At 38.0% G+C, this 24,573-nt stretch overlaps 1 protein-coding gene across 3 annotated transcripts in view; it reads right to left on the bottom strand.

Annotated features, from left to right (window-relative positions):
- Positions 1–24,573, bottom strand: part of NLGN1 (neuroligin 1) — a 423,896-nt gene that overhangs the window by 340,101 nt on the left and 59,222 nt on the right. The window contains exon 1 of one of the 3 annotated variants that reach the window (XM_068691892.1): positions 9,128–9,194. The exons of the other annotated variants lie outside the window; for them this stretch is intronic. The gene's annotated coding sequence lies outside the window, so the exon portion shown is untranslated. Of the gene's footprint in view, positions 1–9,127; positions 9,195–24,573 lie in introns of those variants that run through there. 3 annotated transcript variants of the gene reach the window in all.

Below are 24,573 nucleotides of genomic sequence, written 5' to 3'. Positions count from 1 at the left end.
AATTCATATATAATTGTTTGGAAAAAAAATAGATGCTAAGCTATAGTCATGAACAAGTGTAGTAGATAGAGTTACAGGTGCCAATGTGTTGACAGTTGCTCCCAGGTGTTGGTTGTTTCTTGTTTTGTTTTTTTATACTGTCTTATTATTCTTTGTAGTCTACTTATGCATACTATATGGGAATCTTACACTTAGCAAATACAAAAATTCATATACAGAGAATGAACACCTTAGTGTAGTGCTGTCAATAAAGCAGTATTATGAATCGTCAAAGCTTGTGATTTTCCATTCTGCCATCAAAAGAATGCAGCTCAGACTCCGCAAGAAGTATGGCCCTTGCCTTTGCTAGATTGCCTGTAGACTGCAAAGAGCTGTAAAGCATGGAGAAATGACCTCCCACCACCAGAGGTCTGCACCACTTTCCCTGTTGCCCTGAAGGCTGTTGGGCCCCCAATAGCGCAGTGGGACTTGATGGAAATGCCTCTGTTGACACAGTTTGGCCAGCCAAAAGGTTCCAGAGGTTCAAAGATATAAGCATCGTTCATAAAGAGAAGCAAAGTGCTGCTCATTACCCCACCTTCAGGGCAGCCATCCTAGTGCACACTGCTTTTCGTTCCCCAATTCAAGAGCGTTACTCTTTCCTAAGCAAGATCCATGCCTAGTCAAGTATTTGTCAGTGAAAGGAGACGTATGCATGTGTTCTCTGTGCCCATCTGTATTCACCTGTGATGAATAAGTATAAGGTACATCCACCGATAACCTGTTTAGGGTGTGAGAAGAGAAACAACAGAAGTATTAGCCTACCCCTCCTCTGCAAAATCTGCTAAACAATAACCTGGTTATTATTACTTTTTTCTTTTTTTTTTTTTTGGGAGGGGGGGGGGGGTGTAAACAGTTGTGTGACCTTAAGCCCAGCTTCTGCTGCTGTTCCACTGACACAGTACTAGCATTATGCTGGTAAGTGGAACGATCAAATACTTTAAAAGCAATTAACTGAAGTGCACGCTAGTACCATGCTGCTGGACACAAATACAAGGTCAGGCTCCCTGAGATTTTTACTTCATGACCACACGTTGCTTCAGTCCATTCACCTGATTTTCTGCCATCCGCCTTTGAACTGCCTGAGGTTGGCTGTATGCCCACCCGTGCATCAGCTCAGGGCCCGGCACAAAGTCACTGATGGCTCACTGATTTCTTAAGACTGGAAACTTATGCTGCTCACATCCTCCACACCACTTTCACCACAGGAACGACATTCATACAGATTCAGAACAAAGGAGGGAAGATCTCTCCTCACTTCATCATAGAAAAGGAGGCTGTACTCCTTTTAATTAAACCATTAAGCATGCTCATTATAAAATGCACACCTTCAGAAGTGAACAGCTGTATATACAAGTCATCCTATTGGCACTGCTTGTCCAAGTCATCCCATCACAGTGGGACACTGGGCTTAGATTTGATTTGGAAAAGAGTTAGGGTTCCAACACTTATAATCATTTGATGAAACCTCAAAGATGAATTTTCAGTCTGTATCAATATTGCTCTCACACAGAGGAAAGGTTTTGAATGCAAAAAACACTTTGTTCACATGGCATTTTAGGGGGCCGTTGTCTTCTGACATTTAACATTTGCTTCTTAATGGCAGCTGTAATAATTAAACAAGACTGACAGGTCAAGTAACTTGTCCAAATAATATCAGAGAAGACCCTCTGCTTTCTATATTCATAAGAGGAGATCTGCTGGAGGCAATCATTTGTCATGATGGAAAGAATTAATTAACTGTGACCCATTAACATTTCATCATTTAAGTTGTGCAAAAATAAAATAAAATCAAAACAACAGCTTATCTGATGGCCCCGAATGCTACAGTTCCAACCTCAAAAACAAGACTAGTCCTTGGCAAGAGCCCCTGAAGGGATTTAGTAAGGGTTAGTGTACATTACCCTAGTGAGTTAGAAAGAACGACACCTCAGAGTAGAAGAGAGAAGCTAGGATTTATATGTGATGACTGTGACACAAAAGAGAAAAAAAAAAAGAATCCCATGACCTCACTACAGACACTTCAGAAAAGTCAGAAAAATCTTGCAGTCATAACAATTATGATATTTTGCAGTACAGAAGACACTCTTTCTTATGACTTTGAAGTGCTTTGAAATTCTTAAGATTCAACGACAAATATTAGATGGATTAGAAAGTCAATAAAATAAAATAAAATAGTATTTTGCTGCTGAGGGACTGCAGATCAGAACACATATTTAGACATGGAAAAGTCAGGAACAATGAGAACAAAGATGGTACCAAACCACATCTCTGGGCTACCACAACCCAAGACATGTCTGCCTACAGTGTGTAGGAACCATGTCAAGACGAATTTGAACAAGGACACTATTGTATGTTGGCAGAGCACAGACATGAATTTGGAAGTGACCCAAAGGGAGAGAATGCCAGGTAATGCTATTAAGCAATATCTTTCAATTACTTGGTGTTATTTCACATAAATATTGACTTCTTTCATTCTGTTTGTAAGGTAGGGGGGGAAAGGAAAACAAATTGATGAATTAGAAAGTTATTTCTTTTTAAAAAATAAGTAATAATATAAAGCATGTTCTTTCAGTAATTTATGGCGGCTAGTTTTGAGAGCATTGAGAAAAGAATGCATTCTGTAACAAAATATAAACTGAAGGATGAAAAGGAAATCCATTATTTACTCATTTCTTTTACTATCCTCTCTGTTTGTCTCTAGAAGTGTAGCTTCTGTTCCCAGTCATATTAATGTAAGCTCAGCTATTTTATCTTGCATATAAATAATGAAGGATAATAATGGCTCCACGAGAATAAAGACAGGTCGTAGGATTTTTTGTACTGGCAGACTGAGTGACGTCCTTCTGGCATTTGTTTAACTGGTAGTTTTTATAAGAACAAGAAAAAAAAATGGGATTGACGAATTGTCTTGTGTTATCTTGTTAAACTTAGTGCATAAAAAAAGGAGAAATATTTGTCTTTCATAACATGTAAAGTAGCAAGATACTGCAAGTGAGAAATAGCATATAATTATACTTAACTCCTTAGGTGTTCACTTAATTGTTAGGCCAATTCCAGTCCTACTGTAATAAGGAACAGACAATAAAGAATGAAAAAGTATTAAAAACATTTTTAACTGACCCACAGATATAACAAATGGCAATGAGATCTGAATTATGATCTGAAAATAATTCTTTACTGGATAATCGTCCTGATTCAGCCCTTTAAGCAAGACATAACTTCTTTTATAATGTGACATCTAGAAGACCATCCTTTACTCGGAATAACAACAACAACTTCACAGTCCTTTAGTAACATTTCTAACCATATGAATGTGAATAAAATTAATATCAATGGAAAGTATTCCACCACAGGACTTAAATAGTTATAAGTAAAATATTTTTTTGCATATATATATAAAAAAAGAAAGCTGTGGAAATTACCTTGTGATCTGGTAATAATGAGACTGCACAATTAAATTGATGCCATTACTGCTTCAGCAATATTTCACATAATGCCTTGGAATAAAGGAGAAATGTTTTTCTTATCATTCTGATTAATTTTGGCTAGGACATCAATAGGGGCTACTCTCCTCCTTCTCTGAAACAACTAACAGGGCTTGAAACTTCTCCTAGGCTGCTGCCAGAAGCGCACGCTATTCCTAGAGCTGACTCATAGTGCAGCAGCCCGCTGCAATCCTAACCAAGGCTCTCAGCACCCTCGCACCGGACTCCTACAGACAGGGATGTATCACATGAGCTGAGGGGGCAGCCATTCGGGGCTGACAAACCAGATCTGCAGGAGCAAGTATTGGTAATTTGCTGGGCAGGGCTTCATGATTTTTTTTCCTTATATCACACTAGATAAGTGACAAAGAACCTACCAGAGAACATATGTTCTCTTTTCAATGACAGACAAAAGAGACAGATTGAGAAGAACTGGCAAGGAATGGGGGGAAAAGAAAAAAAAATGCATACTTCAGTTTAGTGGGGTGGGAAATATCCCAGCTGAAATGCATTCGAGCACTGTATGGCCATACACCCACACTCTCGTGCATGCGTCTAATTCCCCTTTTAAATACTCAGTTGTGTAAAATTGCTCAATTTTATCGTCTTCAAAGTAAGTTAAGTGTACATCACAGAATGATAATTTTCCCTAACTCCAGTGTTCCTTTATTTTTCAAGTTCAAGACAGTACAGATCTACAGATTTTGTGTTCATTTTTTCAAAGGCTGCTGTAATCAGTTAATCCAGTGCCGTGCTTACATCTAACTACAATTTTGAATTTCATCACGTTTAGGTAATCTTTAATATTGTAAAACTCATACTGATGCCTTAAGCATACACAGCACCTCGCTGTGAAGCTACAAGTGCTTTATGCTTTATTAGCCCCATTTGTCTTCTCATTGAAATTCTGCTCCATTGACAAATAAGGTATATAGCTCCATCTGGCATGTATGTGCCACTGAAGCTACCTGGGTCCTATTTATTAGTGTATTGTGCACCATTTATGACCATGCACACATAAAAGGTTCAGGACCCACCCAAAGGGTCTAACATGCTCCAGCTTTACAACACCCAAAAGACTTCTTCCTTTGCACAGCAGTAAATAACTCACTTCTGCAACTGAAGGGTAGATAAGCCAAATAAAATGGGTAGTTTCCACTTACAGTGCAGATATGTCTAATTTCAAAACACAACATAAAATTATTACTACAAAGCAAATTTAATTCAGTTAACCTCACCCATGCTTCTGGCATACCTTCTTGCTTAAAAAATAAATAAATAAATAAATAAGACTGATAACTATATAACCTCATGTTTAGCATATTATATTGATCAACAGTGTATTTCCTACATTTACTGCATCGATATTTGTTCCTTTTGGATTTAAATCCATTGAAGACAACACACTGCTTATGCTAGACCCCAATATTTCTGCTACTTTTGAGGTAAAAGCACATGGTCAAAAGCCTGGATATGGAAACTCACGCAAACTTGTCAAGGTTTCTGTGTTTTGATGCAATTCACATTCATTAGGGAATATATCTTTATTATTGCATTACAGTTAGTATACATCTTTATGCTTTTTACAAGTTGAGGATGAATATCAATGCTCGTTAAACTGTCAGACTGATCATTTTGGCTAGAATCAGGTATTGTGAGCCAACAGCTGCCTTCACTTACAGCCAAAAAAGGTCTACCCACTGCAACTACACTGAGAAGTTGAATGGGATTGAAGAGATAAAAAGAATGATAATTTGGTTCTGTTTTGGGAGATGATTTTTCAGGCTTCCTGTTATTCTATGCTGTGATTAGATGAAGTCCTGAAATGCAGCATCCAGTACAAGTCTAGGTCCTGTGTTTAGGAAGAGTTGCTGCTAACTGTTCCCTGTTCCCTTCTTCTAAGGTAAAGGAAAGGGGGAGGAGAGGGAGGAAAAAAAAAATAAAAAAGAAAGAAAAAAAACACCTCCTGGGAAAGGAAGGCAAAGAGGCAGTATTCTCTCTGTAGGATTTTCTATTTTAATAATACAGTTATACAGATAATGAGCTTTTTTTTTTCTCCATGACTCTGCTCCCCTACCCCTATCCAAAAATAAAATAAAATAAAAGGCAAAACAAAGCAGCAGAAAGACAAGAGTGAATAATTTTTTCCTAAAATTGAGCAGCAGTAACAGAAAGTAAGCAGCAGTAAGTCTGAATATAACAAGGACTGCGTAGGTGAAGGGTAAGAATCACTTTTTTTGAAAGTTATGAACCATTATCCTCCTTTTATCTTTGCTGCTTCACAGTTCCTCAGTAACGCCCCACTCATGTCCCCGGGGACTTGATTCCCTCACCCATCAACTGCACAGCACCCACTCTGCATCAAACCCCAGGTACTTACTGCGGATTATTCCTCAGCATGAGAGCAACATCTCAATGGTGACTGAACTGGGATCAGAGTAAAAGTGCCCACTAAAGCATCGAGTACTTCTTGCTACTCTACGACTCATCAAAACTTCTGAATGTGCACCTACGTAACAGCCACTAAAGAGATGCATCTTGGCCAAATCAAGATTGTTGTTATCATCCTTATAGCTTCACTTGCACACACACACTTAAAATACCATTAAATGAAAAGTAAGGAAAAGATTTCTGTATGAGGGAGCTGCAATGTCTTTTGGCTTTGAAATGCTAGGAAAGGTATAAAGGCTTGTCAGCGTGGCGGGCCCCACACCGCAGAGGAGTTCATGGACAACTACATGGGTGGCAAGGTACGAGCTCTGTCCTCCTAGGTGCTTCAGGACGGATTAGCTGCAGCTCCCTGTTTTGCAGATTATTCACCAAAACCCCTCAGACATCCACGTCTGATAGCAGGGGACCAGAAACAGCCGCTCTCCTGCGGAGCCACGGCCTGGAGCGCACTGACCTCATCATTGCCAACAGCAGCATGACACAAAACTCCCCACAGACCAGCCGCGTGCTCTCCTTCCCCCAGACCTCTAGCTAGGTATAGCTCCCTAAAGAGTGCTGTTCTTTGACTAGAAGATTATATTTCTTCAGCCTAAATTTATGCTGTACAGGCTTTCTTTCAAAGTGCCACACCGCATAAATTACGAGTTGCAGATTTCAGTAAGGAAGATGAAAATTTATTTAAGAGAAAGGAAATTATGTGAGAATATCAGCTGAAATATAACAGGGCTTTAACTATTGTATGAAAATTAAGTGTGTATATCTGTGTGTGTCTACTACAAAAATGTTTTCACTTTTTGTATACCATGGTTTTTATGCTATAAGCACTAATTATCTTTTAATATGTAAAACTGGAATGATTAATATAGTTTAACATATTATACAAGATCTTGTTTTTGCAAGACAGCTTGCTTTCTGTTTATTCTCATCTAGATGTTTAATGAAGTGACTGCCATATCACACAAGTAGATGGGTTAAATGAATCAAACACAACATTTTGCCTAATGAGAAGAATTTACAGAAAACTTATGTAAGGGTTACACTTACCAAAAAAGAAACCACAGAGTTATAACAGCAAAAACTCACAAAGGTCTGTGTTCCTCAGAAAATCAGAAATTCTTATGAAAATATAATGATCAAAAGTGTCACACAGAGGAACTCTCAGTAATTATCAAAAACTTCAATATTGTCTGTAAGCTGTTACACTGAAAACCCAAAACCTGCATCTTTTTATTTTATCACTTCTCCAAACAAGTACAACTAAACGAAGACTGAAATTGCTGCCAGAATTTTTTTAAATGCTACACTGGAATGATTCACATGAAAGCGGTTACACTTCTCCAACTTGCCAATGTGCGGTGTTTAAGATTTTCTTGATATCAATACAACCTAGGAGTGATCATCAACGTAGTTCCCTTAATGACACTACCCAGATTATGGAAATGTCAGTGGTATTGCTCCATGTGGCTCACGAGATGAACTTCAGTTAAGGCAAAATCTGCTACGTTCCCAACAAAGTAAGCAAACCTATCTGTGAGCAACTAGGACTATCAGCAATTCTGTAAATGTTCTTTGGGGTTTTTCAGAGGACCGGAAAGGAGAATCCCCTGTTTTTCATTCAAGGGAGTACTGTAATGTCTCTGTATTCCAAGGCTAACTGGAAAACAGTTTTAAACAATTACTCAATGAATTACCTTTGGGAAAAAAAAAAAAAAAAAAAAAAAAAAAAAAAAAAGGAAATCCAATTAAATCAGTCACCAACAAAAATAAATCTAAGGCTTGGACATAGAAACAGAAGGACAGATCCCTCTCCAAGGTTGGAATGTACTCTCTCCAACCTGAAATCTGACACACGCAGTGCCATTTGCCTCTCCTCTGCCATGACCAGGATGGCAGCAGCTCACCTTGTGTCTGGCACAAAGCTGGGGGGCTCCAGCCCTAGGACAGTGCTGCTCAAGTCTTCCAGAGTTTTGCAATCTTGGCAGAACATGCATGTGCTTTCTGGTGGCTGCCATATGCCTACGTTAGCAAGAAATCCTTTTAACGTGCTCAAGCCACAAGCCGATACATGCCATTTCTGTAAGGAAGGCTACACAGTAAGCAGAGGGGGGAAACAACATGGAAAAGGGATTTCTTTCCTCTTTTAACTTGAAATGCTTTCATCTGTCTATAGCTTTCCACTGAAGAAACGTTACATCGTAAGGAAAATATTAAATAGCTGATCAATTACAACAAAAGTAGGGTCAGCTCTGTGCGCTGCTGTGCATTAGGTAAGTACACACTGTAAACAGTATCAGACTAGAACAACGAGATGAGTGGAAGTGATTGCCTGTAATTGTAGGTTGACACCAAAATTACTGGCTTCAAGATTGAATTCGGTGATAATGTAAATCACTCCCTGTTATTCTTTACTTAGCAGTCTGTCTTATGAACTGCCTGAAAGAGGATCACTAGATTCCTTTGTAAAGAAAATGAAGTGAATTCATGGTGTTTCCCACTTTCATTAAGATTTTTGTCACATGATTCTGCTAAGGCGCAGGGTTTGGGGCTTGGTTTTCAGTATTTCTTTTACAATCTCAGTTGTTAATATAAATCTATCTCCCTTGCTGCTGCAGGCACGTTGAATGTCAGCAAAGGCATGCCCTGGTCACCTTTCCAGTGATCCCCACTGGTGACTTGCTTTTATTACTGCTTTGCTTTTGCAGGACAAACATTTGTAAAAAAAAAAAATAAAATAAAATAAAATAAAAAAAGACCTTGTGATTACAATTGCCTACTGCAGTTATGTATCATGACTGAGGGTTTGGTGCAATTGCATGGGCTTTTTATTTGTTTTATTTTATTTTTATGTCTTCCAGCTCTTTCACAACGAGCAGAAGAGCAATGTATGCTTTGGAAGACAGATGTAAAACTCCCTCACAGCCGCTTCTATCATGGGAGTTTCTTATAACCAACCAACTACCACACCATGGTTAACACACTTCTGATCACAAAGCTACCCCGCTGTAAGATCTATCTTTCTAACAAGTAATACAGAGAGAAGGGGGATAAAGCACAGCAGAGATATAGACACAAAGGCTGTTTTTACATTCGCATTTTGGCTCAGAGCAGCAGAGCAATTTTGAAGCAAATCCCTGCTCTCCCCCACTTACTGTAGGCTGGTGTGGTTCACGGAGCATGATTTGGTGAGAGTGTATTCGACTCCCTGCAGAGGAAGCCACACCATTTGCTCTTCTGCAGGTGCAGACTAAGTGCTCTCCACCCTTAATGAGTGCTCGGCCATTTAGATAGCCTCTAACGACAGCCTGGTGGGGATGTTTGGCCTAGGGCACCAAACTAAACATTTTAAACAGAATCCTACCACACTTGTCATAAGAAAAATCAACATCATTTTCAAGATCTGCAGAACACTTTCACGTGCATGACACCGAATCGCTTGGTTCAGTGTTGCTGGCAATGCATGTAATTTGGCTCCTATGGACCAAGAAATGTATTTGTTAACTGCTCTCCAGTAATTAGTTACAACACACCTCAACACAACCGAGTGCCAGAATACAGCATCCTTGTAATGGAGGGTATTGCAGAGGCAAAGAGCCTTTGGAGATGGCCCAGAATAGTAATTACTTAATACCCAATTGATCAGAACATGAATGAAATAAACAGCATGGTTTCTGGCAGCATGATAGGCATTATGAAAAGCACCTTAGTTATTAAACAATCAAGTAACACTTATCTAAGGAGCTCACAGCACCAGATAAGAGACTGAATAACTAAACGTGAAAAGGCATGGGGTACAGGCAAAAGCCATTATCTTGTCAGATCTCTATGAGATTTTCTGGAGATAAGTTTGAAAATGTTCTGTATTACCCTGACAAAAAAGTAAATACTCTAGATGTATACTGTGTTATGTGACACTGCACATCAGAAAACAAAACCAGTCAGGAAAGGCATGCATGATGGAAAGCTGATTTAAGCAAAAATTAGACAAAATAATCTCAACAAATTAATAAAATACTACAATTTGCAAACACAAAATATAACTGGATTACCAGCCTCCTTATTTCTGAAGGTTAAAGTAAAACTGGCATTTAAATAATCTACTATCAGGAAAAAATAGGACAAAATCAGAACCATTCAGATGAGATTCAAGCTACTTTACTGTGGGTAATACACAGCAGATTTCCACTTGATTTTTATTCACAGAAGACTACGTTCAGAAGTACCTGGATCTGTGTTTCAACCAATTCAAGGTAACCCAGTGAAAAGCTGTGGTCATAAAAATGTTGGCCAAATCTACCTGGTCAGAGTTGTTACAAAGTAGTGTTTGATCTTGAAAATGGCTAAGCACCTCAAAAAAGGCTGATTTTCCCAGCTTCTCTACAAGTCAAGACTATATGTAATTATTTTTGCAGATCAAGTATTTTGTAGGGCTGCATTTTTCACACCTTAACATGATACATGAACTTTTGTAAAAGTCCCCACTGGCAGAGTTGGCCTGTTTCTGGTATCCTAGCTAGCTTCAACAACAACAACAAAAGTTTCAGACATTTCTGCAATAATCAGGTTTTTATTTCCATATCAATAGAATATGGAAATATCACTATCATATAAACATGCACGATTTCACATGTTAGTTAACAAGTGAAAAGGAGCAGAAGGTGTCCTTCAAGCAACAAAGGCAGCTCTCCTACAGCAGATCCGTAAGGCAGTCAGAAGAATACAGGTAGAGGCCAGGGCCAGGATGGCTGGAGCTTGGAGATTTGTCTTAGACTGTGGGCCTTCATGCTGTTCATTATATATGCTCTCAGATGAAAGGGGAAGGGAAAGACGGAAAAAAAAAAAAAAAAAAAAAAAAGTGAATTTATAGCAATATTCCACAGCTACTGCTATCTGCTGGGTGTGATGCATCTTCCTCTGATGCACTGAGGCCATAAGTGATTAGCACAATGGATGACCCACTGAGTTAACTACACAAGGGAAAGCTGATCTTCTAAAGAAACTGCTAGGGAAAAAATTCCCCTTATATGATCGACAGTGGTCATGGATATCCTTCAGAACAAATAAAACATTTTATTTTCCAAGATAGTTGTTCTGTAGCAACAGCAGTTGCACCAAACTGTCATGACCAATTCCCAGAGCAGCACCATTTTTATCTCTGATACTGGGGGACAACAATAGCAGTTAACAAAAAGCCATTAGTGCAAACTCCCATCAAAAATAAATAAAAAAAAAATTCAGGTGAGAAAAAGCACAATAAATACAATAAATAGGCAAAGGCTAACCCATATAAAAGGCCTGAAAGCTTTGTTTTCCATCCCCTGTGAGGAAAAAGGATACAAAGAAATTGTACAGAAATATGACAGCATCCATTTAAGTCCAACACATTTACTAGCTTAACAATTATGCAACATGAAAAGAAAAATGTTATAATAGTAATAAGGTAAAATAACATGTGGTGTTTTAGAATAGATGCAGACAAAACACCTCTGAAATCAGTATTGAAAATGTGTTTAACAGCAAAAGTACACAAATGCTCTGAAGAGGCTAGGTCATGTAGAGCTGTATCCTAACACGTAAACTAAAAACAACTGGCATATCATCTTTTGCTTGTATCACCTGTACAACTGATGAATGTCACACCTGTCTGTCCCAAACACTCATCAACTTCAGTTTGCCTCGTACTGTTCTTCGTCAGATATACACCATCTGAATAACTCGAGTGTCAACCAACTTAAAAAACACATTGCAATTTCAGCACAAGTCAACACATGCCAAACTGAAATCAGGCCCAAAGAATTTTAAAATATCACTTCTTCAGCTCTACGTGATTCTTAAAAATCATGTATATAAGTTTATACATTCACAGGGTGTTTTACCAATATGGAATAATATAACCTGCTGTCATGAAATGCCTGAATGCAAAGGGAGACAAGAGGAACCAACATGAGGGAAAACACAGAATGACAGTCAGAACATGTTGAATGAAGAGTGATTACTGGCACGTTCAGCTAAGAAGGAAAGATTTCTGGCATAAGTACAGTTTGAGGAAAACATAGAAATGGTAGGAGAGAAGAACACAAAGCTATAACAAGCAGAGTACAGTAACGATAAAACTGTGCATATCTGAACCATAGAAAGTAGTAAGGTGAGATAGCTGGAAAGATTGTTAAATAGGGCTGGAGTTAGGATTAGCTTCAGCTTGCATTTGAGAAACAAAATGTACATTTGAAAATGGTTTCCTGTCAGCAGTGAGTAGAGCAAGGCAGCAAGAAAGTGCAGCCCGGGTAGGACTGACAGACAACTGCTTCCTGAGCCTGCAGGCAGTCTGAACACACCGGCCACAGCCTCGGTACACCTTTACCTCAACGGTGAATTAACTCTGAGACCCAAAGACGATCATTTCAATTACATGCTCACTGTTTCACCAGACATCATTTCAGCAGAAACATCTGCGCTTCCATCTGCCTCGGTCATCCTTTCAGATTTCAGGGGCCTGGGAAGCGCACGCTGCCTCAGGTACCTGCAGTGAACGCGATCGCCTGAGAGCGCCGATGCTCTGCTGGCCGCTGCGGCCTACGAAGGGCCTGCAAGATCCCGACCTCCACGTCCACCTCAGCCCTCTCACAACACAGCACTGTACTACCAATCCGAAAATCTGCAGTATATTGTGAACTGTAAATACGAGGCTAGTATAAACTCAATCCAAGTTAAGCTGAAAATGAAAACAGAAGAGCTACTATTTCAGTCAAAATTTCATTTTCATATTGAATTCATCAGAAACTTCCATTTTAATTTTAACTGGAGCTGTCACAGAATTCCCCATCTGCCTTGCAGGAGGGCTGCAGACTCTAGGAGAATTGCCACATAATGTAGAAAAAGTTTGCTGTGAAAGCAGGTTTTTTGGTGTTTTTTTTTTTTTCAGAACAGAAGGTAATTGATAGAATAAGGGAAAGTAGGAATTATTTGAGATGATACAAGTACATCAGCTGGGGCCTTGAGTGATTTTGTTTGATGAATCATGGGGCTGAGAAGGGCAGACTCTTGTAGAAGTGCTTTGGACAGCTAGAAGGAGGGAATACACATGGCAGAGGAACAGAACGGAAAAATTACAGTGCATAAGCCAGCACAGAACCAATATAGTCACAGGAGGTTGTGGTAAATTTATTTTCAAATCCTGGCAGAGATTTAAATGCATACTCTCTGTTAAATACATTCTGAATTATTAATATCAGATTGAAGAATGAAAACATTCAGAATATTATATTTGATATGTTTCCCATCCATTTCACACTAATGACACAATTGATGTAAGTCAATATGAAAATCAATGCTGAATATTTGGCATAGCATAGCGGTACATGGCAGAATCCAATGAGAGCTATTACATTCAAAAAATTAAGAACCTGCAAGGAAATAAATACAAATTATATGCAAGTAAATTACATAAAGGTTTACAGTTTTGATGATGAAAAATGGTACCATCTGTTAAAATTAAAACAGCCCTTAACAGGACAGGAAATTGCTTTAAAGTTAAACATTATCAGTGGAGAAAACTTAAAATGCACATATTTAATCACACAGTAATTTCCTAGTGTCTTCAGAAACTGTCCCACATCCTTAGAACATGTTCTCATGTTCTTGGAACAGCCAGGGAAAAAAGAAAAAAAAAAAAAAAAAGTAGAAAGAAAAGAAAAAAAATGCAATGAAAAATGTATATATTGCTACAGAAAGGGTGGTTCCTCTCATCTCTGGTAGTGCCTAAGTACCATATGTAGGCTAGAAAGCAGCTGGTTCCAGAAAAGTTAATGTTTTCATTGTGCTGAGCTGGTCTAACCACTGCTCAAAGAACTTTGTTCATCTGTTTTACAGATGAACAAAGAGGACTTCAAGGACAAGGACTGAAGAAATTTGTGTTAAAATGCAATTATATGCTGAAAAATGAGCCTATAAGTGGTGTCAGCGAGTTCAATGTACATTGTTGTGAATGATTCCTGATGAGATTTACTTGACTTAAATGGTTTTCTGATTTCCACCACTAAAATTCTGCCTGAGATCTGAACATCGAGTTGTATTGTTTACAGTCCATGCATCATCATCTACAATAAAGACTCTACATTTGGGACTTAATTAATACAGCCAGGTCAGAATCCAGCTCATTCCTTCCCAGAGATGTGTTGGCTCTGCAGTGCTAACTGGTGTAAAGAATAGCACGTACTTACTTTTCCACAGGCATCAGCAGAAAGACTGAAAATACACAGGACGTAGATCTACTGTCATTTTTTTGCAGTCATTTTTCTGACCACATACATTTTTTAAAACAACAAATATTTTTGTCACTTTCCACAGCATTTGCTGTCCTTACTCAGGGAGTGTTTTGCTAGAGAAAGCACTTGAGCTCTATGGAAAATTATTGGCACGGTTATACTGCATTTTGCAGCATTCTGCTTTTTCTGAGGCTTGTTAGTCTAGAAGTGCAATTCTTCTGTGTAAAGGTTGACTTATTTAGTCCAGAAGTGCAAGTAATTCTTCTGTGTAAAGGTTGACATTTTTTCACATTCATAAGTTGATCTCTTCTATTTTGCTTATACAATGATGTGCATATTATTCAAATATCTACATGCTGTAGAGGGGCAGTGATTAGCCTTTTATTTCTTAAATACCCCTTTCTGCTCTCATCTGCCAGCTGTATGTGTTGGGCAGAAATACCTATGAGAAAGCCTTTCTGACTTCTACAGGACAATGCTGATTAGGGGAAGAGCTGGAGATATATTACATAGAGAACTCAGTGTTGGATCTGGGCTTATGGATAATAACATCACTTTGTTCTCACTGCTGCTGGAAGAGAGTGATATGGGCAGAGCTACCTCATGCCAAATTGCTGCAGACTGACATTCTTAATTTTTGAAGGTAGGAAAACTGCCACCTCATTAAGAAGAACACTGTGTTATTAGTTTATTGGCATGGTACCAGCACAGGAAAATGCAGCATGCATGTCCTTGTGACTAAAGGAAAAAAAATGAGAAGTTTATAGAAAATTATTTCTTTAGACAGGAAGCAGCTTTAAAGGGATCTGAAACAACAGCTAATACTAAAGAACCTTCTACTTCTGAATATATCCTCCCAATCCATAATATTGTTCTAATCAGTGCAGTTTCATGCACTTCAATTATTTTAGACTCATGAATTTAAGACAACTGATTGACATTCTAACACTGAAAACTTCACAATCCAACAAAGGAGAGACGGTATCACAAGAAGGTCAAAGTGCACTGCTATCATAATGCAGATTCCTCCATGAATTCCCCACCTTCCACATTCTAGTGATACATGGGAATAAGATTAACAGAAAGAAAAAGCAGCTTTCATTCTGAGCAGTCTTTCTGAAAATCAGCATTTCCAGCATTTCAATACTTATTTGCCACAGCAGGGAACTAATCCTTTAAAAAACCCAACCCAATCAACCAATGAGCCAACTGAACTGAAAGAATAATAACTTCTTTGAAGTTTTCTTTCACTGCACTGGGAAAGTTCAGATGCTCTTGCTGGGACAGTTCAGATGTCCCAACCTGCACTAATTACAAGACAAGTCCTCCCCATTCATTTTCATTGTTAATTGCAAGACTCCAAGGTAGGGGTAGATTCATAATGAGGCCACTGTTGATTCTTGCACAGGTATTAGTCTCTAGCCAAGAGCTAATTCTTCATCTGAAAAACTTTGTTTTCAGGCTTCTGAAAATGCTCTTTCATTCCAAACATGCTTTAATTGACACGTAAACCATCATACATCTTGTTTTTCTTTCACATGAAAGATTACTTGCAAATGGAATGTATCTAAAATGAATGGCTCTACTCCATCATTGTATACTGCCCTTTGCAGAAGAAACAACTAATCTGTGAGATGCATTGTTTCACTTGGGATTTACAGCCTAGCATTGTCTAATTATTCATGATGTGTTATCCATCATACTGCAAACTTCTTCACAGGACTAGCAAAAACAATGTGTTCCAGTTAAGGAAAATCACAAAAGCAGAGCTATCGAGAGCATATTCCACCTTGATAGAAATGTCTACCATACTTATTAATATCTTTAAGAATTGCACCTGCTGAAGTTTCCTTTTTCTGCAGGGCAATGAAAGTTCCCAAAACGAATATCATCAGACAGTGAGATGAATTAGGCATCAATTGAAATGGTAAAGTTTATCTAATCTTTGTATTAAGAAATTATTTTACTATTTTTTCAGTTTGAATCCTGATCTGCTTTAACTGACCGCTAGTAATTATAAAACAGTTGTAGAACTGTGCTGTTAAAGCATAAAAATTATGAACTAAATATTTGAGTATAAATAGATTCGGAAATACCAGCTGGGATTACACGGCTCAAAAAACTGCTTCCTGATTAAAAAGCACTTTAACTCTAGGTCACAGATTAAATACAGAAAAGGTAAATAATGAATGATAGTGCTACCGTTAATAACTGCTTGGGGATATGGGGAAATGAACTTGCTTATGTCTGACCATTTTCCACTTTAGTGGTATCTGTGTTTGAACCACAACTTATAAGCGGATGGCTTCCTTGTTTGCAATCCTGGCTCTGTAAAGAGATCATTGCTTGTTTGAGTAACAATATGAAATTCCAGCCTGTCTCTTGATTACAAACAGCAAGGGGATGAATTTTTTGTTGGATCTGCACCTGAACCTTAGTTCTTCCAGTATCTTCAAGCATTAGTGCAAATGATTTTCCAAAATTGTTTTGTAGAATAAAGATTAAAAATTATATTTTTAATTTCAAAATTATTTTGCATCTATCTTGGGGCTACAGCTAGCTAAAATGGGTTCTAATCTAGATTGCCAGGCACATTCTCTCCAGATATCCTTAGACAAATGTATCCTTAAAGAAAGCATTACCAAATTTGGACAATACACCAGTATTAACACATTTTCACTGGAAATAGGAGAACTGATGGGAAGAGGTCTCCATTGCCCATGCAGAGGTGTATAGTGCCATGCTAGCTGCTGTGGGCCAGCCCCGCCAGCCTGCAGCTCCAGCTCCAGACGTACGTGGCTCTCGACAGGCTTGGATGTTTTGGACATCACAGTATGGGCAACTGCATCACCTTCCTATTGCTTACTTTTCTGTTTCTGCTCTCACCTTTGTTTTTCTGCAACCCTCTTAATGACTAAATGATTAAAGGAACTAAAGGTTTCTCATGCATTGTCAGTTCCTGGATGGCAAAACTATTATAATCAGAATGCTCCTATAGAACAAAGGCTTCCAGTGAGAGAGAAGGCAATACATACACTAACCTCAATTCATCTTCTGGTGCACCCATGCAGTGCGTCTCCAACAAACACTATGCCAGATGCTGAGCTCTTTTTAGTGAATGAGTAAGAATACTGCAGTGCCAGAAGACATGCATGGTGTCCTTACAGTCAGTCCCTGTTGTAAGCTTTTCATCATGTTCCACCTGAAATTTTAAGCAATTTTACCACCCAAACAGAGGTATAAACTCTGTAACCAAGGAGTTACTTGTGTTTAAATGGATTTCTTTCACTCCACATTCAAACTAAAAAGCAGAAGCACAGCAACCATGGCATTCATTGGGAATTCTAGTTTTTTGAGCCAAGCACACAGAATAGTTTTGGTTTTGTTTTTATTTTTTTTTTCCTTCAGCTTCTAAAACTAATGCTGCTTAAGCTGAATCACATTTTGTATCTCTATTCAACGCCACTGATAAGGCAAAGTACAAAGCAATTAGAGCATCACCACCAGGTCAGTCAGCAATTTCTGTGTTACAAAGAATCCTCTACATTTATTTTCTTCCATTTCATTCCTATGCTAGAAGTTCTGTTACACCAACACATTTCCATACATGTTGTAATAGTATGAGACCACATGCAAAACTACTAATAATAGTAATAATAATCACCAAAAAGAGCAGGAAGGCATTTCAACTTTCCTTTAATCTGTTTTCTAAAATCTGTCATGTTCTGCCCAAGGTGCTGTCATTTGCACAGAGTATGCTGTGCTAAAGCTTCAATCATACTATCCAAATATGAGAAGCCTGCAAGTAGCCATAATGAAACTGATGTCAGACAACCTCAGCTCATGCTAGATTGCAGCAGCTTGACATCTTCAAACACAAAGGACAGCTCTTTATTTTAGTTCTGCAAGTGGGTCCGTGTTTCAGATTGAAACTTATATATGTCTCAGTATCTGTGGTGATTTATTTTTCTGTCTAACATTTGCAAAATATATGAGAATACAACCCACTGCGCAGTTTATTTGCCAATTCAGGGAGGTCTAAGCCAGTCCATTGAAATTCTTCAGAGCTCGCCTCACTCACTTGGCATGCTAAGCATAAAAGAAGAGACGCTATCAATAATCTACTGCACAAAAGCTGGCTGCAAATATCTTCTTGATGATAGATTAAAATCACACCTCTGTAGGGACAAATTCCATATCTGTACATGTTACCAGCACAAAATTATCAGTCTAGTAAAGTCACTTTGAAGCAGAGGAATAGTCAGTGGATCAACTGAATTGGCTTGCAGAATCACTCCAAGAGGGCCAGCTTCCTATGATGGGATAGATACTTTCACAGCAAACCTTGGAGGAAAAAGACCCTCATTATTTGACTGTGATAATCATGCAGTGGAAGATGTCTGACAACAGAAGAGAGATTTTAGTGTTTTAATGGAACTGGATTAAACACGGCAGGCAGTTTCCAATTTAGAGTAAGATTTAACAGTTAGGAAGGCCTACTGAGTAATTGAAGAAATATGATGCTTCAAGGAAAGAAGGAAGGAAACAAGAAAGGGTGTGCTGCAAAAGCAGACTGGCACAACAAGCAAGAAAAAGCTGGTGAAAAACATAAGAATAGATCCTATTCCTTTTTTAGTTCAGAGAAAAGGGTTCATAACAACATGCTCCGACTCTACCTGTTGTCTGAGGCAAAGAAACAAACAATAATGCAGGAACCATGGCACACAGATTGAATCCAGCAGTGTTGCATGGAACTCATTCCCAGGTGTGGCACGATTAGGATTAGAAGTCCTTGCCAGTTTTGACATTTAGGTATAACAGAACATTAAAAAAAAAATGAATTCTGTATATGAAAACTCAAGTGGAAAAAGCATACTTACATATTTTGCTCATTGGAAGACTTTTATTTGGGAGCAAGAACGTTGTTAATACCTATTACCACTTAATCTAGGATTAAAAAGTCCAGTGCAACCAGCAATCAAGTTCACCAACTGTTTTGGGAGGCATAGTAACCCAAATAATCCTGTTATGTGCTTGTTCCATACAGGAGTGTGAAAAGAGCTAGAGGCCTACTTTCGTTCAGGAATCAACAAAGTAACTCTGAATTTATGTAGTGTATGTATGTGGGATGTTGAGATATTTAGTTAAGATATTTATATATCACCGTTTTTTATTCCAATTTCTAGTTGTTTCGTGGAGTTAAATATTGTTATAACACATAGGTGCCTCAGCAGATTCTCTGCTATTCCTATAGTATAGCCAGTCAGCCATACCAGAGAAGTTGGATATTTCCAGTGCAAACCAGCTTAAAATGTAAAATACATTTTAAGTTTAAAATGCATCAAAATAAATGTGAGGTCAAAAAAATGGGTATATTAAAACCCACTGCAGAGCCCACCTACTACTTAAACTTTCTGATTGTAATCTAAGGCTTTGATCCTGCATACATGCATACATTTAACTTTGAGCCAGAAGGAGTGAGACTTCTTGTAAAAATTAAATTATACATGTGCACCCAGAGAATCAGATGCTCATACACAGTGTTTATGCACAAAAGAAAAGAGCTAGGAAAATGTGCAAGACCTGGGAGAAACAAAGAACAGATTCCTCCTGGAAGGACTAATGTAGCTATTTAACATTAGAATCAGATTGAGTTTAGTGGTTCAATATTTAGATCTTATGTAGCACACAGAGAACTGGGACTACAACTTGAGGGGACAGATCATGTATTGAAGGCTTTGTACAGAAGCACATGCTTACACTTAAGCAGTCCTTAAATATTTATAAGCAATGAATCCTATAGACACCTAAAGAAGACATCTTGCAAGTCTAACCAGAGTCTTCTGGAATATAGTAAAAATCTTCACATTTACTAAAAATGCAAGGATCGAGAATACTTGATGCCCTGCAGAATCTTGTCCCATTGCAATTTTATTTGAAGATGTGCCACTTGGTTCAAAACTGATAATATATATATATATATTTGATCAATAGAAGATTTTTAATAAATGTTTCAGAGACTTAAATTATTAACAATATGGTCACAGAAATCTTACACAAATCACTCTGTCTTTGGGAGCACCCTAAAGAATAGTTTTCAAGGAGGAGAGAATATTTATATTCTGCTTTAGTTTAGTTTAGTTTTAGGTTAGATGTTAGGAAGAACTTCTTAACTGAAAGGGTTGTTAGGCACTGGAACAGGCTGCCCAGGGAGGTGGTGGAGTCACCATCCCTCGAAGTCTTCAAAAGATGTTTAGATGTAGAGCTTAGGGATATGGTTTAGTGGGGACTGTTAGTGTTAGGTTAGAGGTTGGACTCAATGATCTTGAGGTCTCTTCCAACCTGGAAATTCTGTGATTCTGTGCTTTCAAGCACATTACTCTAGCAGATTTCAACCTCTTGTGCTTTATAAAGGTCCTCCCTCTGTGTGAATGCAAGTCTTTCCTGCAAAAATTATAATCTTAAATGTAGGTTTGTTCAAAATCACTTTTATCGAAAAGACAAAGACAACATAATGTTCTAGGTCTTATCAGATTTTGATAGCAGTACCACATGCCCTACTATATACAGGCTAATTCTCCTCCCAGGTCAAACAACTTCACACCTCTGCAATGCCAATGACAGCATCCCAGTACACAACATGAAGCAAGGCAAGTTAATGCCACATTTAATGCATCCTCGTAGGTAGACTTCCTTCCCTGTGGAAGTCTCTCAGGCACTTCCCATGGTTACTTTCCCTTCCTGCAGCTTGGTTTCGACACCTGAAAAATATGAATGCAAGAATGTCTGTGCTCCACTGCAGAGCACTTTCAGATTTTAAGGATGTTCACTAATGTGGACTTGAATCCTCAGATCATGAGAATAAAGATACACAATCATGTCTGATATTCTAAAAACTACCAGAGTACTGCTAGAATAACTATGGCAGCCGAGTGTCGCTTTTACTTTATATTCATGCAGTGTCATTAGAGTCTGTAAAGTTGTACAGATAGAGAAAATAGTGGGGTTTTGATTCACAAATTACAAGGTTTTGTTTTGTTTTGTTTTGTTTTTCCTCAAGGGCAATTCTGGTGAAAGAAAACCAAATTAAGAAAAATGGCAAATTATTTCCCTCATCCTGGCAGTATCATACATAGATTTATCTCTTTATCTTGGAGATTTTTATGGTGGCAAGAACTATGAAAGTTTGAAATCCAAGGTACCAAGATATAGGCAAGTACAAAACAACTTCTACTGTTCAGTTAAAGCAAATAAAAAAAAAAAAAAAAGGAAAAGGAAAAAAAAAATGTAAATGAATCTATTCACCTTTGGCTCACAAGAAATACTTAATTCTTGGATTTCTCCAATGTATACAAAAAAACTACCTCTATTTATCTAAAATTTAGCCTTTCAAAATCAGCCTGGCAAACCATGAGGAGCTGGACCCATTTATAGAGGGTCCTAAGTGTAATTTTGCTGACTGTAGCAAAATCTCCAGGCATTTTAGTTTGGTTTATTGCATGTATACAATAAACAAGATTATCCCTAACACAAGAGAGAGCTCCTGAGCAGGGACCCAAAGCCTTTCAAAAAGATATTCTGACAGCAGTCAACTCAAGAAAACATTTCATTCTGAGGTTTACCGAAAATAAAATCTACATTATAATAAATAACAGCCTGCTGTAGATCGAAGTAGAAGCGCATTTTTACAATTTAGACCTTAAAATTATTTGATTTTTGAAGATGCACACAATTAATTTATTGCAACACAAACCAAAGTCTTGGGCACAATTGGATACATCAGCAGTGACCAAAGGGAATCTCATGTTTGTCACTTGCTCATCTTTCAGGTACCTTATTTGGTGACTACTGAAGCCAACTGCACCTGGAGCAGAGAAAAATCAAGCTTCAGTTTTCAAACTAAAGGCTCTCCTTAAAGGACTGGCTTAGTGACTAAAGACAACATTTGGAGAAGAACCAAGCATGTCTACAGATAAGCCCTTCCCTGTGCCAAGTTGGTTTCTCTTTCACGCCTTATTTACATGTGACCAGTTAACAGGTTCTCATATTGAAACACTGGGCAATATTTTGTCTGTGCACTTGGGACTGTCTTTGTAAGGCTGATTTTTTTTTTATCCAGTGATGATCTCTGGAATCCCATAGACCAATACTTTGCTGCTAGAGTAATGGGCCAGCTAATTGTAAAATCTAAATTAAGGACTGATAACTGAAAGGCCTAGATTCCTTTAGAAAAGAAGCATATAAATGACCAGGAAATGAAATAACCATATTTCCAGATCAAAATACTAAAACTACAAATGTCTTAATAACAGCCCTAGTAAACTCTGCCAGTGTACTTTGAAGTGGAAATTCAGAGAATTTTATGAAATTCTTCAAATCTTGAGCTGCTCTTGGAATGTATTTCCACTAGGTTATCAGAACCGAGCAGCTATGCTATGAACAGTAATAGGTATAGATAAAGAAAAGCAATAAAATGATTACCAGTGTGTGGAAATTATGAAAATGTTTTATTAAAAGTAATCAGCTGGAGAAAAACCCTGCCACATATATTTCAGCAGTATTGCAGGTTTTCCTCCAAGCCTGCATTTGAGGACTTTCACGTGGATAATGAACTTGATTATGTTTTTGTTGTTTTTTTTCTTAAGAAGACTATTTCCTTTCTTATTCTTGTGCGGGTCAACATCTTGAATTGTACACAGAAAGAAAAAAAATAAATAAATAAAACCCTTCAGCAGAACATTTAACAATAGTCCTGTACTTGTTTGAGCTCAAACCTCCAGCCAGTGACAGGTATAAATTTACTGCAGGTTGAACTAAGCTGAGGCACTAAGGAGGTTCCAGATCTCCCATTGGCCCCAGCCCCTACTCCCCTGCAACAGCCGTGGAAAATCCCAGTCCAATACTGTACTATTCTGCTCACGAGCTTCAAAAATCTTCTGTAAATGCACATGTATTGCATGCTCCAGGGAAAAATATCCAATTTAATAGTAAAAAGCAGAGTTCTACATAAATTACTCAAAATAATGACATTGATTCCTATAAATTGGGGGGATAGGTTAAGCATATTGGAGAACTCTGCTTAGGACATCTCACTGCCTGTTACTTCATATATGTTTTTGCTAAGGAGCATAGGCCTTCCCTTACTTTTCTCTTTTACAAGGCGCTATTCTTGGAACGCTCTTTTTGTTCACTACAACGCATGGACTGCACGCGTGGTCAGCTTCCGTTAAGAGGACCAGAAGGGAAAAATGTTTACGCTTCCTTGCTTCATACCCACATGCCAGAATCCACCACAATCTGGGCCTAAGAAAACAAAACACATTCACTAAAATGAGCAGAGATTCAATTACAGAATTAATCCTTTTGAGCAGGTGGCTTCTGGTGAATCCACTGCCAGAAACAGACCCTGTATCAGGTAAATCCAACTCCTACTGCCAAGGAGTTAATCAAAAACCTATTACAACTTATTACTTGTCTAATTTGGGGCCTGCAAAGCATTGTAAACATTTTTAGTTATTTATTTAAGTAGCACATCCATTATCTATATCCAGATACCAGGACAGATAGATAAAATGATTATTTTGTAATTTAACATATGAATTAATGTGTGTTTGTGTCTGTGTGCACACTAGTCAGCAATTTATCACAAAGACCTCTTCTTATACCATTTGGTTTCGTTTCCACTTTTGAAGAAATGGCAAAAACAAGGAACTCTTTTGTAGTCTCTACCATATAAAACAGAGCAACTCATACTAACACAACTTTAAATCAAGAAATACAAAAATAAGGTTCTAACATTAATGTTAACTGGCCCTCATTACACATCATTTTATGGACAAAAGAGCAATCAAAAGGGATCGTGAAACTCTAGCCTTTTAAATCCAGGATGCTTTCAGTGAGCGTGGCTAGAACTCAGTTTCAGAGAAAGTGAACCTCCTTTCCTAGTAAATGCAGTAAACCAATTATACCAAACCCAGCAGGTGATTAGCTTATGCCCTGAAGCATGAGATTTGATTATTCTTATCTTGGTTTGCATACTGGTGCTACAAATATTATTAATGGCCATAAAATCATCCAGCCTTTCAAAAAAAATCTAGCCTGAAAGTTTGATTTGATGACCTCCCTATGTGGCAAATTCTGGAATGTTTCTTTTATTTAAACTAAAAGCTTTAGCTATCACATGATTGCCTGTATTCATTCATGTCACAAGACATAATTACAAAGCCTAACCATTTTCTGTGCACTTTGCCCTTTGACAATAGTGTGTTTGAGCTACATTATTGCATTGTTGTTAAGATGGTTCAGTTGAGCTCTAGATGAAAAACTGAGCATAT

This window comes from Anas acuta, chromosome 9, assembly GCF_963932015.1.
Source record: "Anas acuta chromosome 9, bAnaAcu1.1, whole genome shotgun sequence".
In the NCBI taxonomy this organism is placed as follows: Eukaryota; Metazoa; Chordata; class Aves; order Anseriformes; family Anatidae; genus Anas; species Anas acuta.
This window is presented reverse-complemented; position numbering and strand designations above follow the sequence as displayed.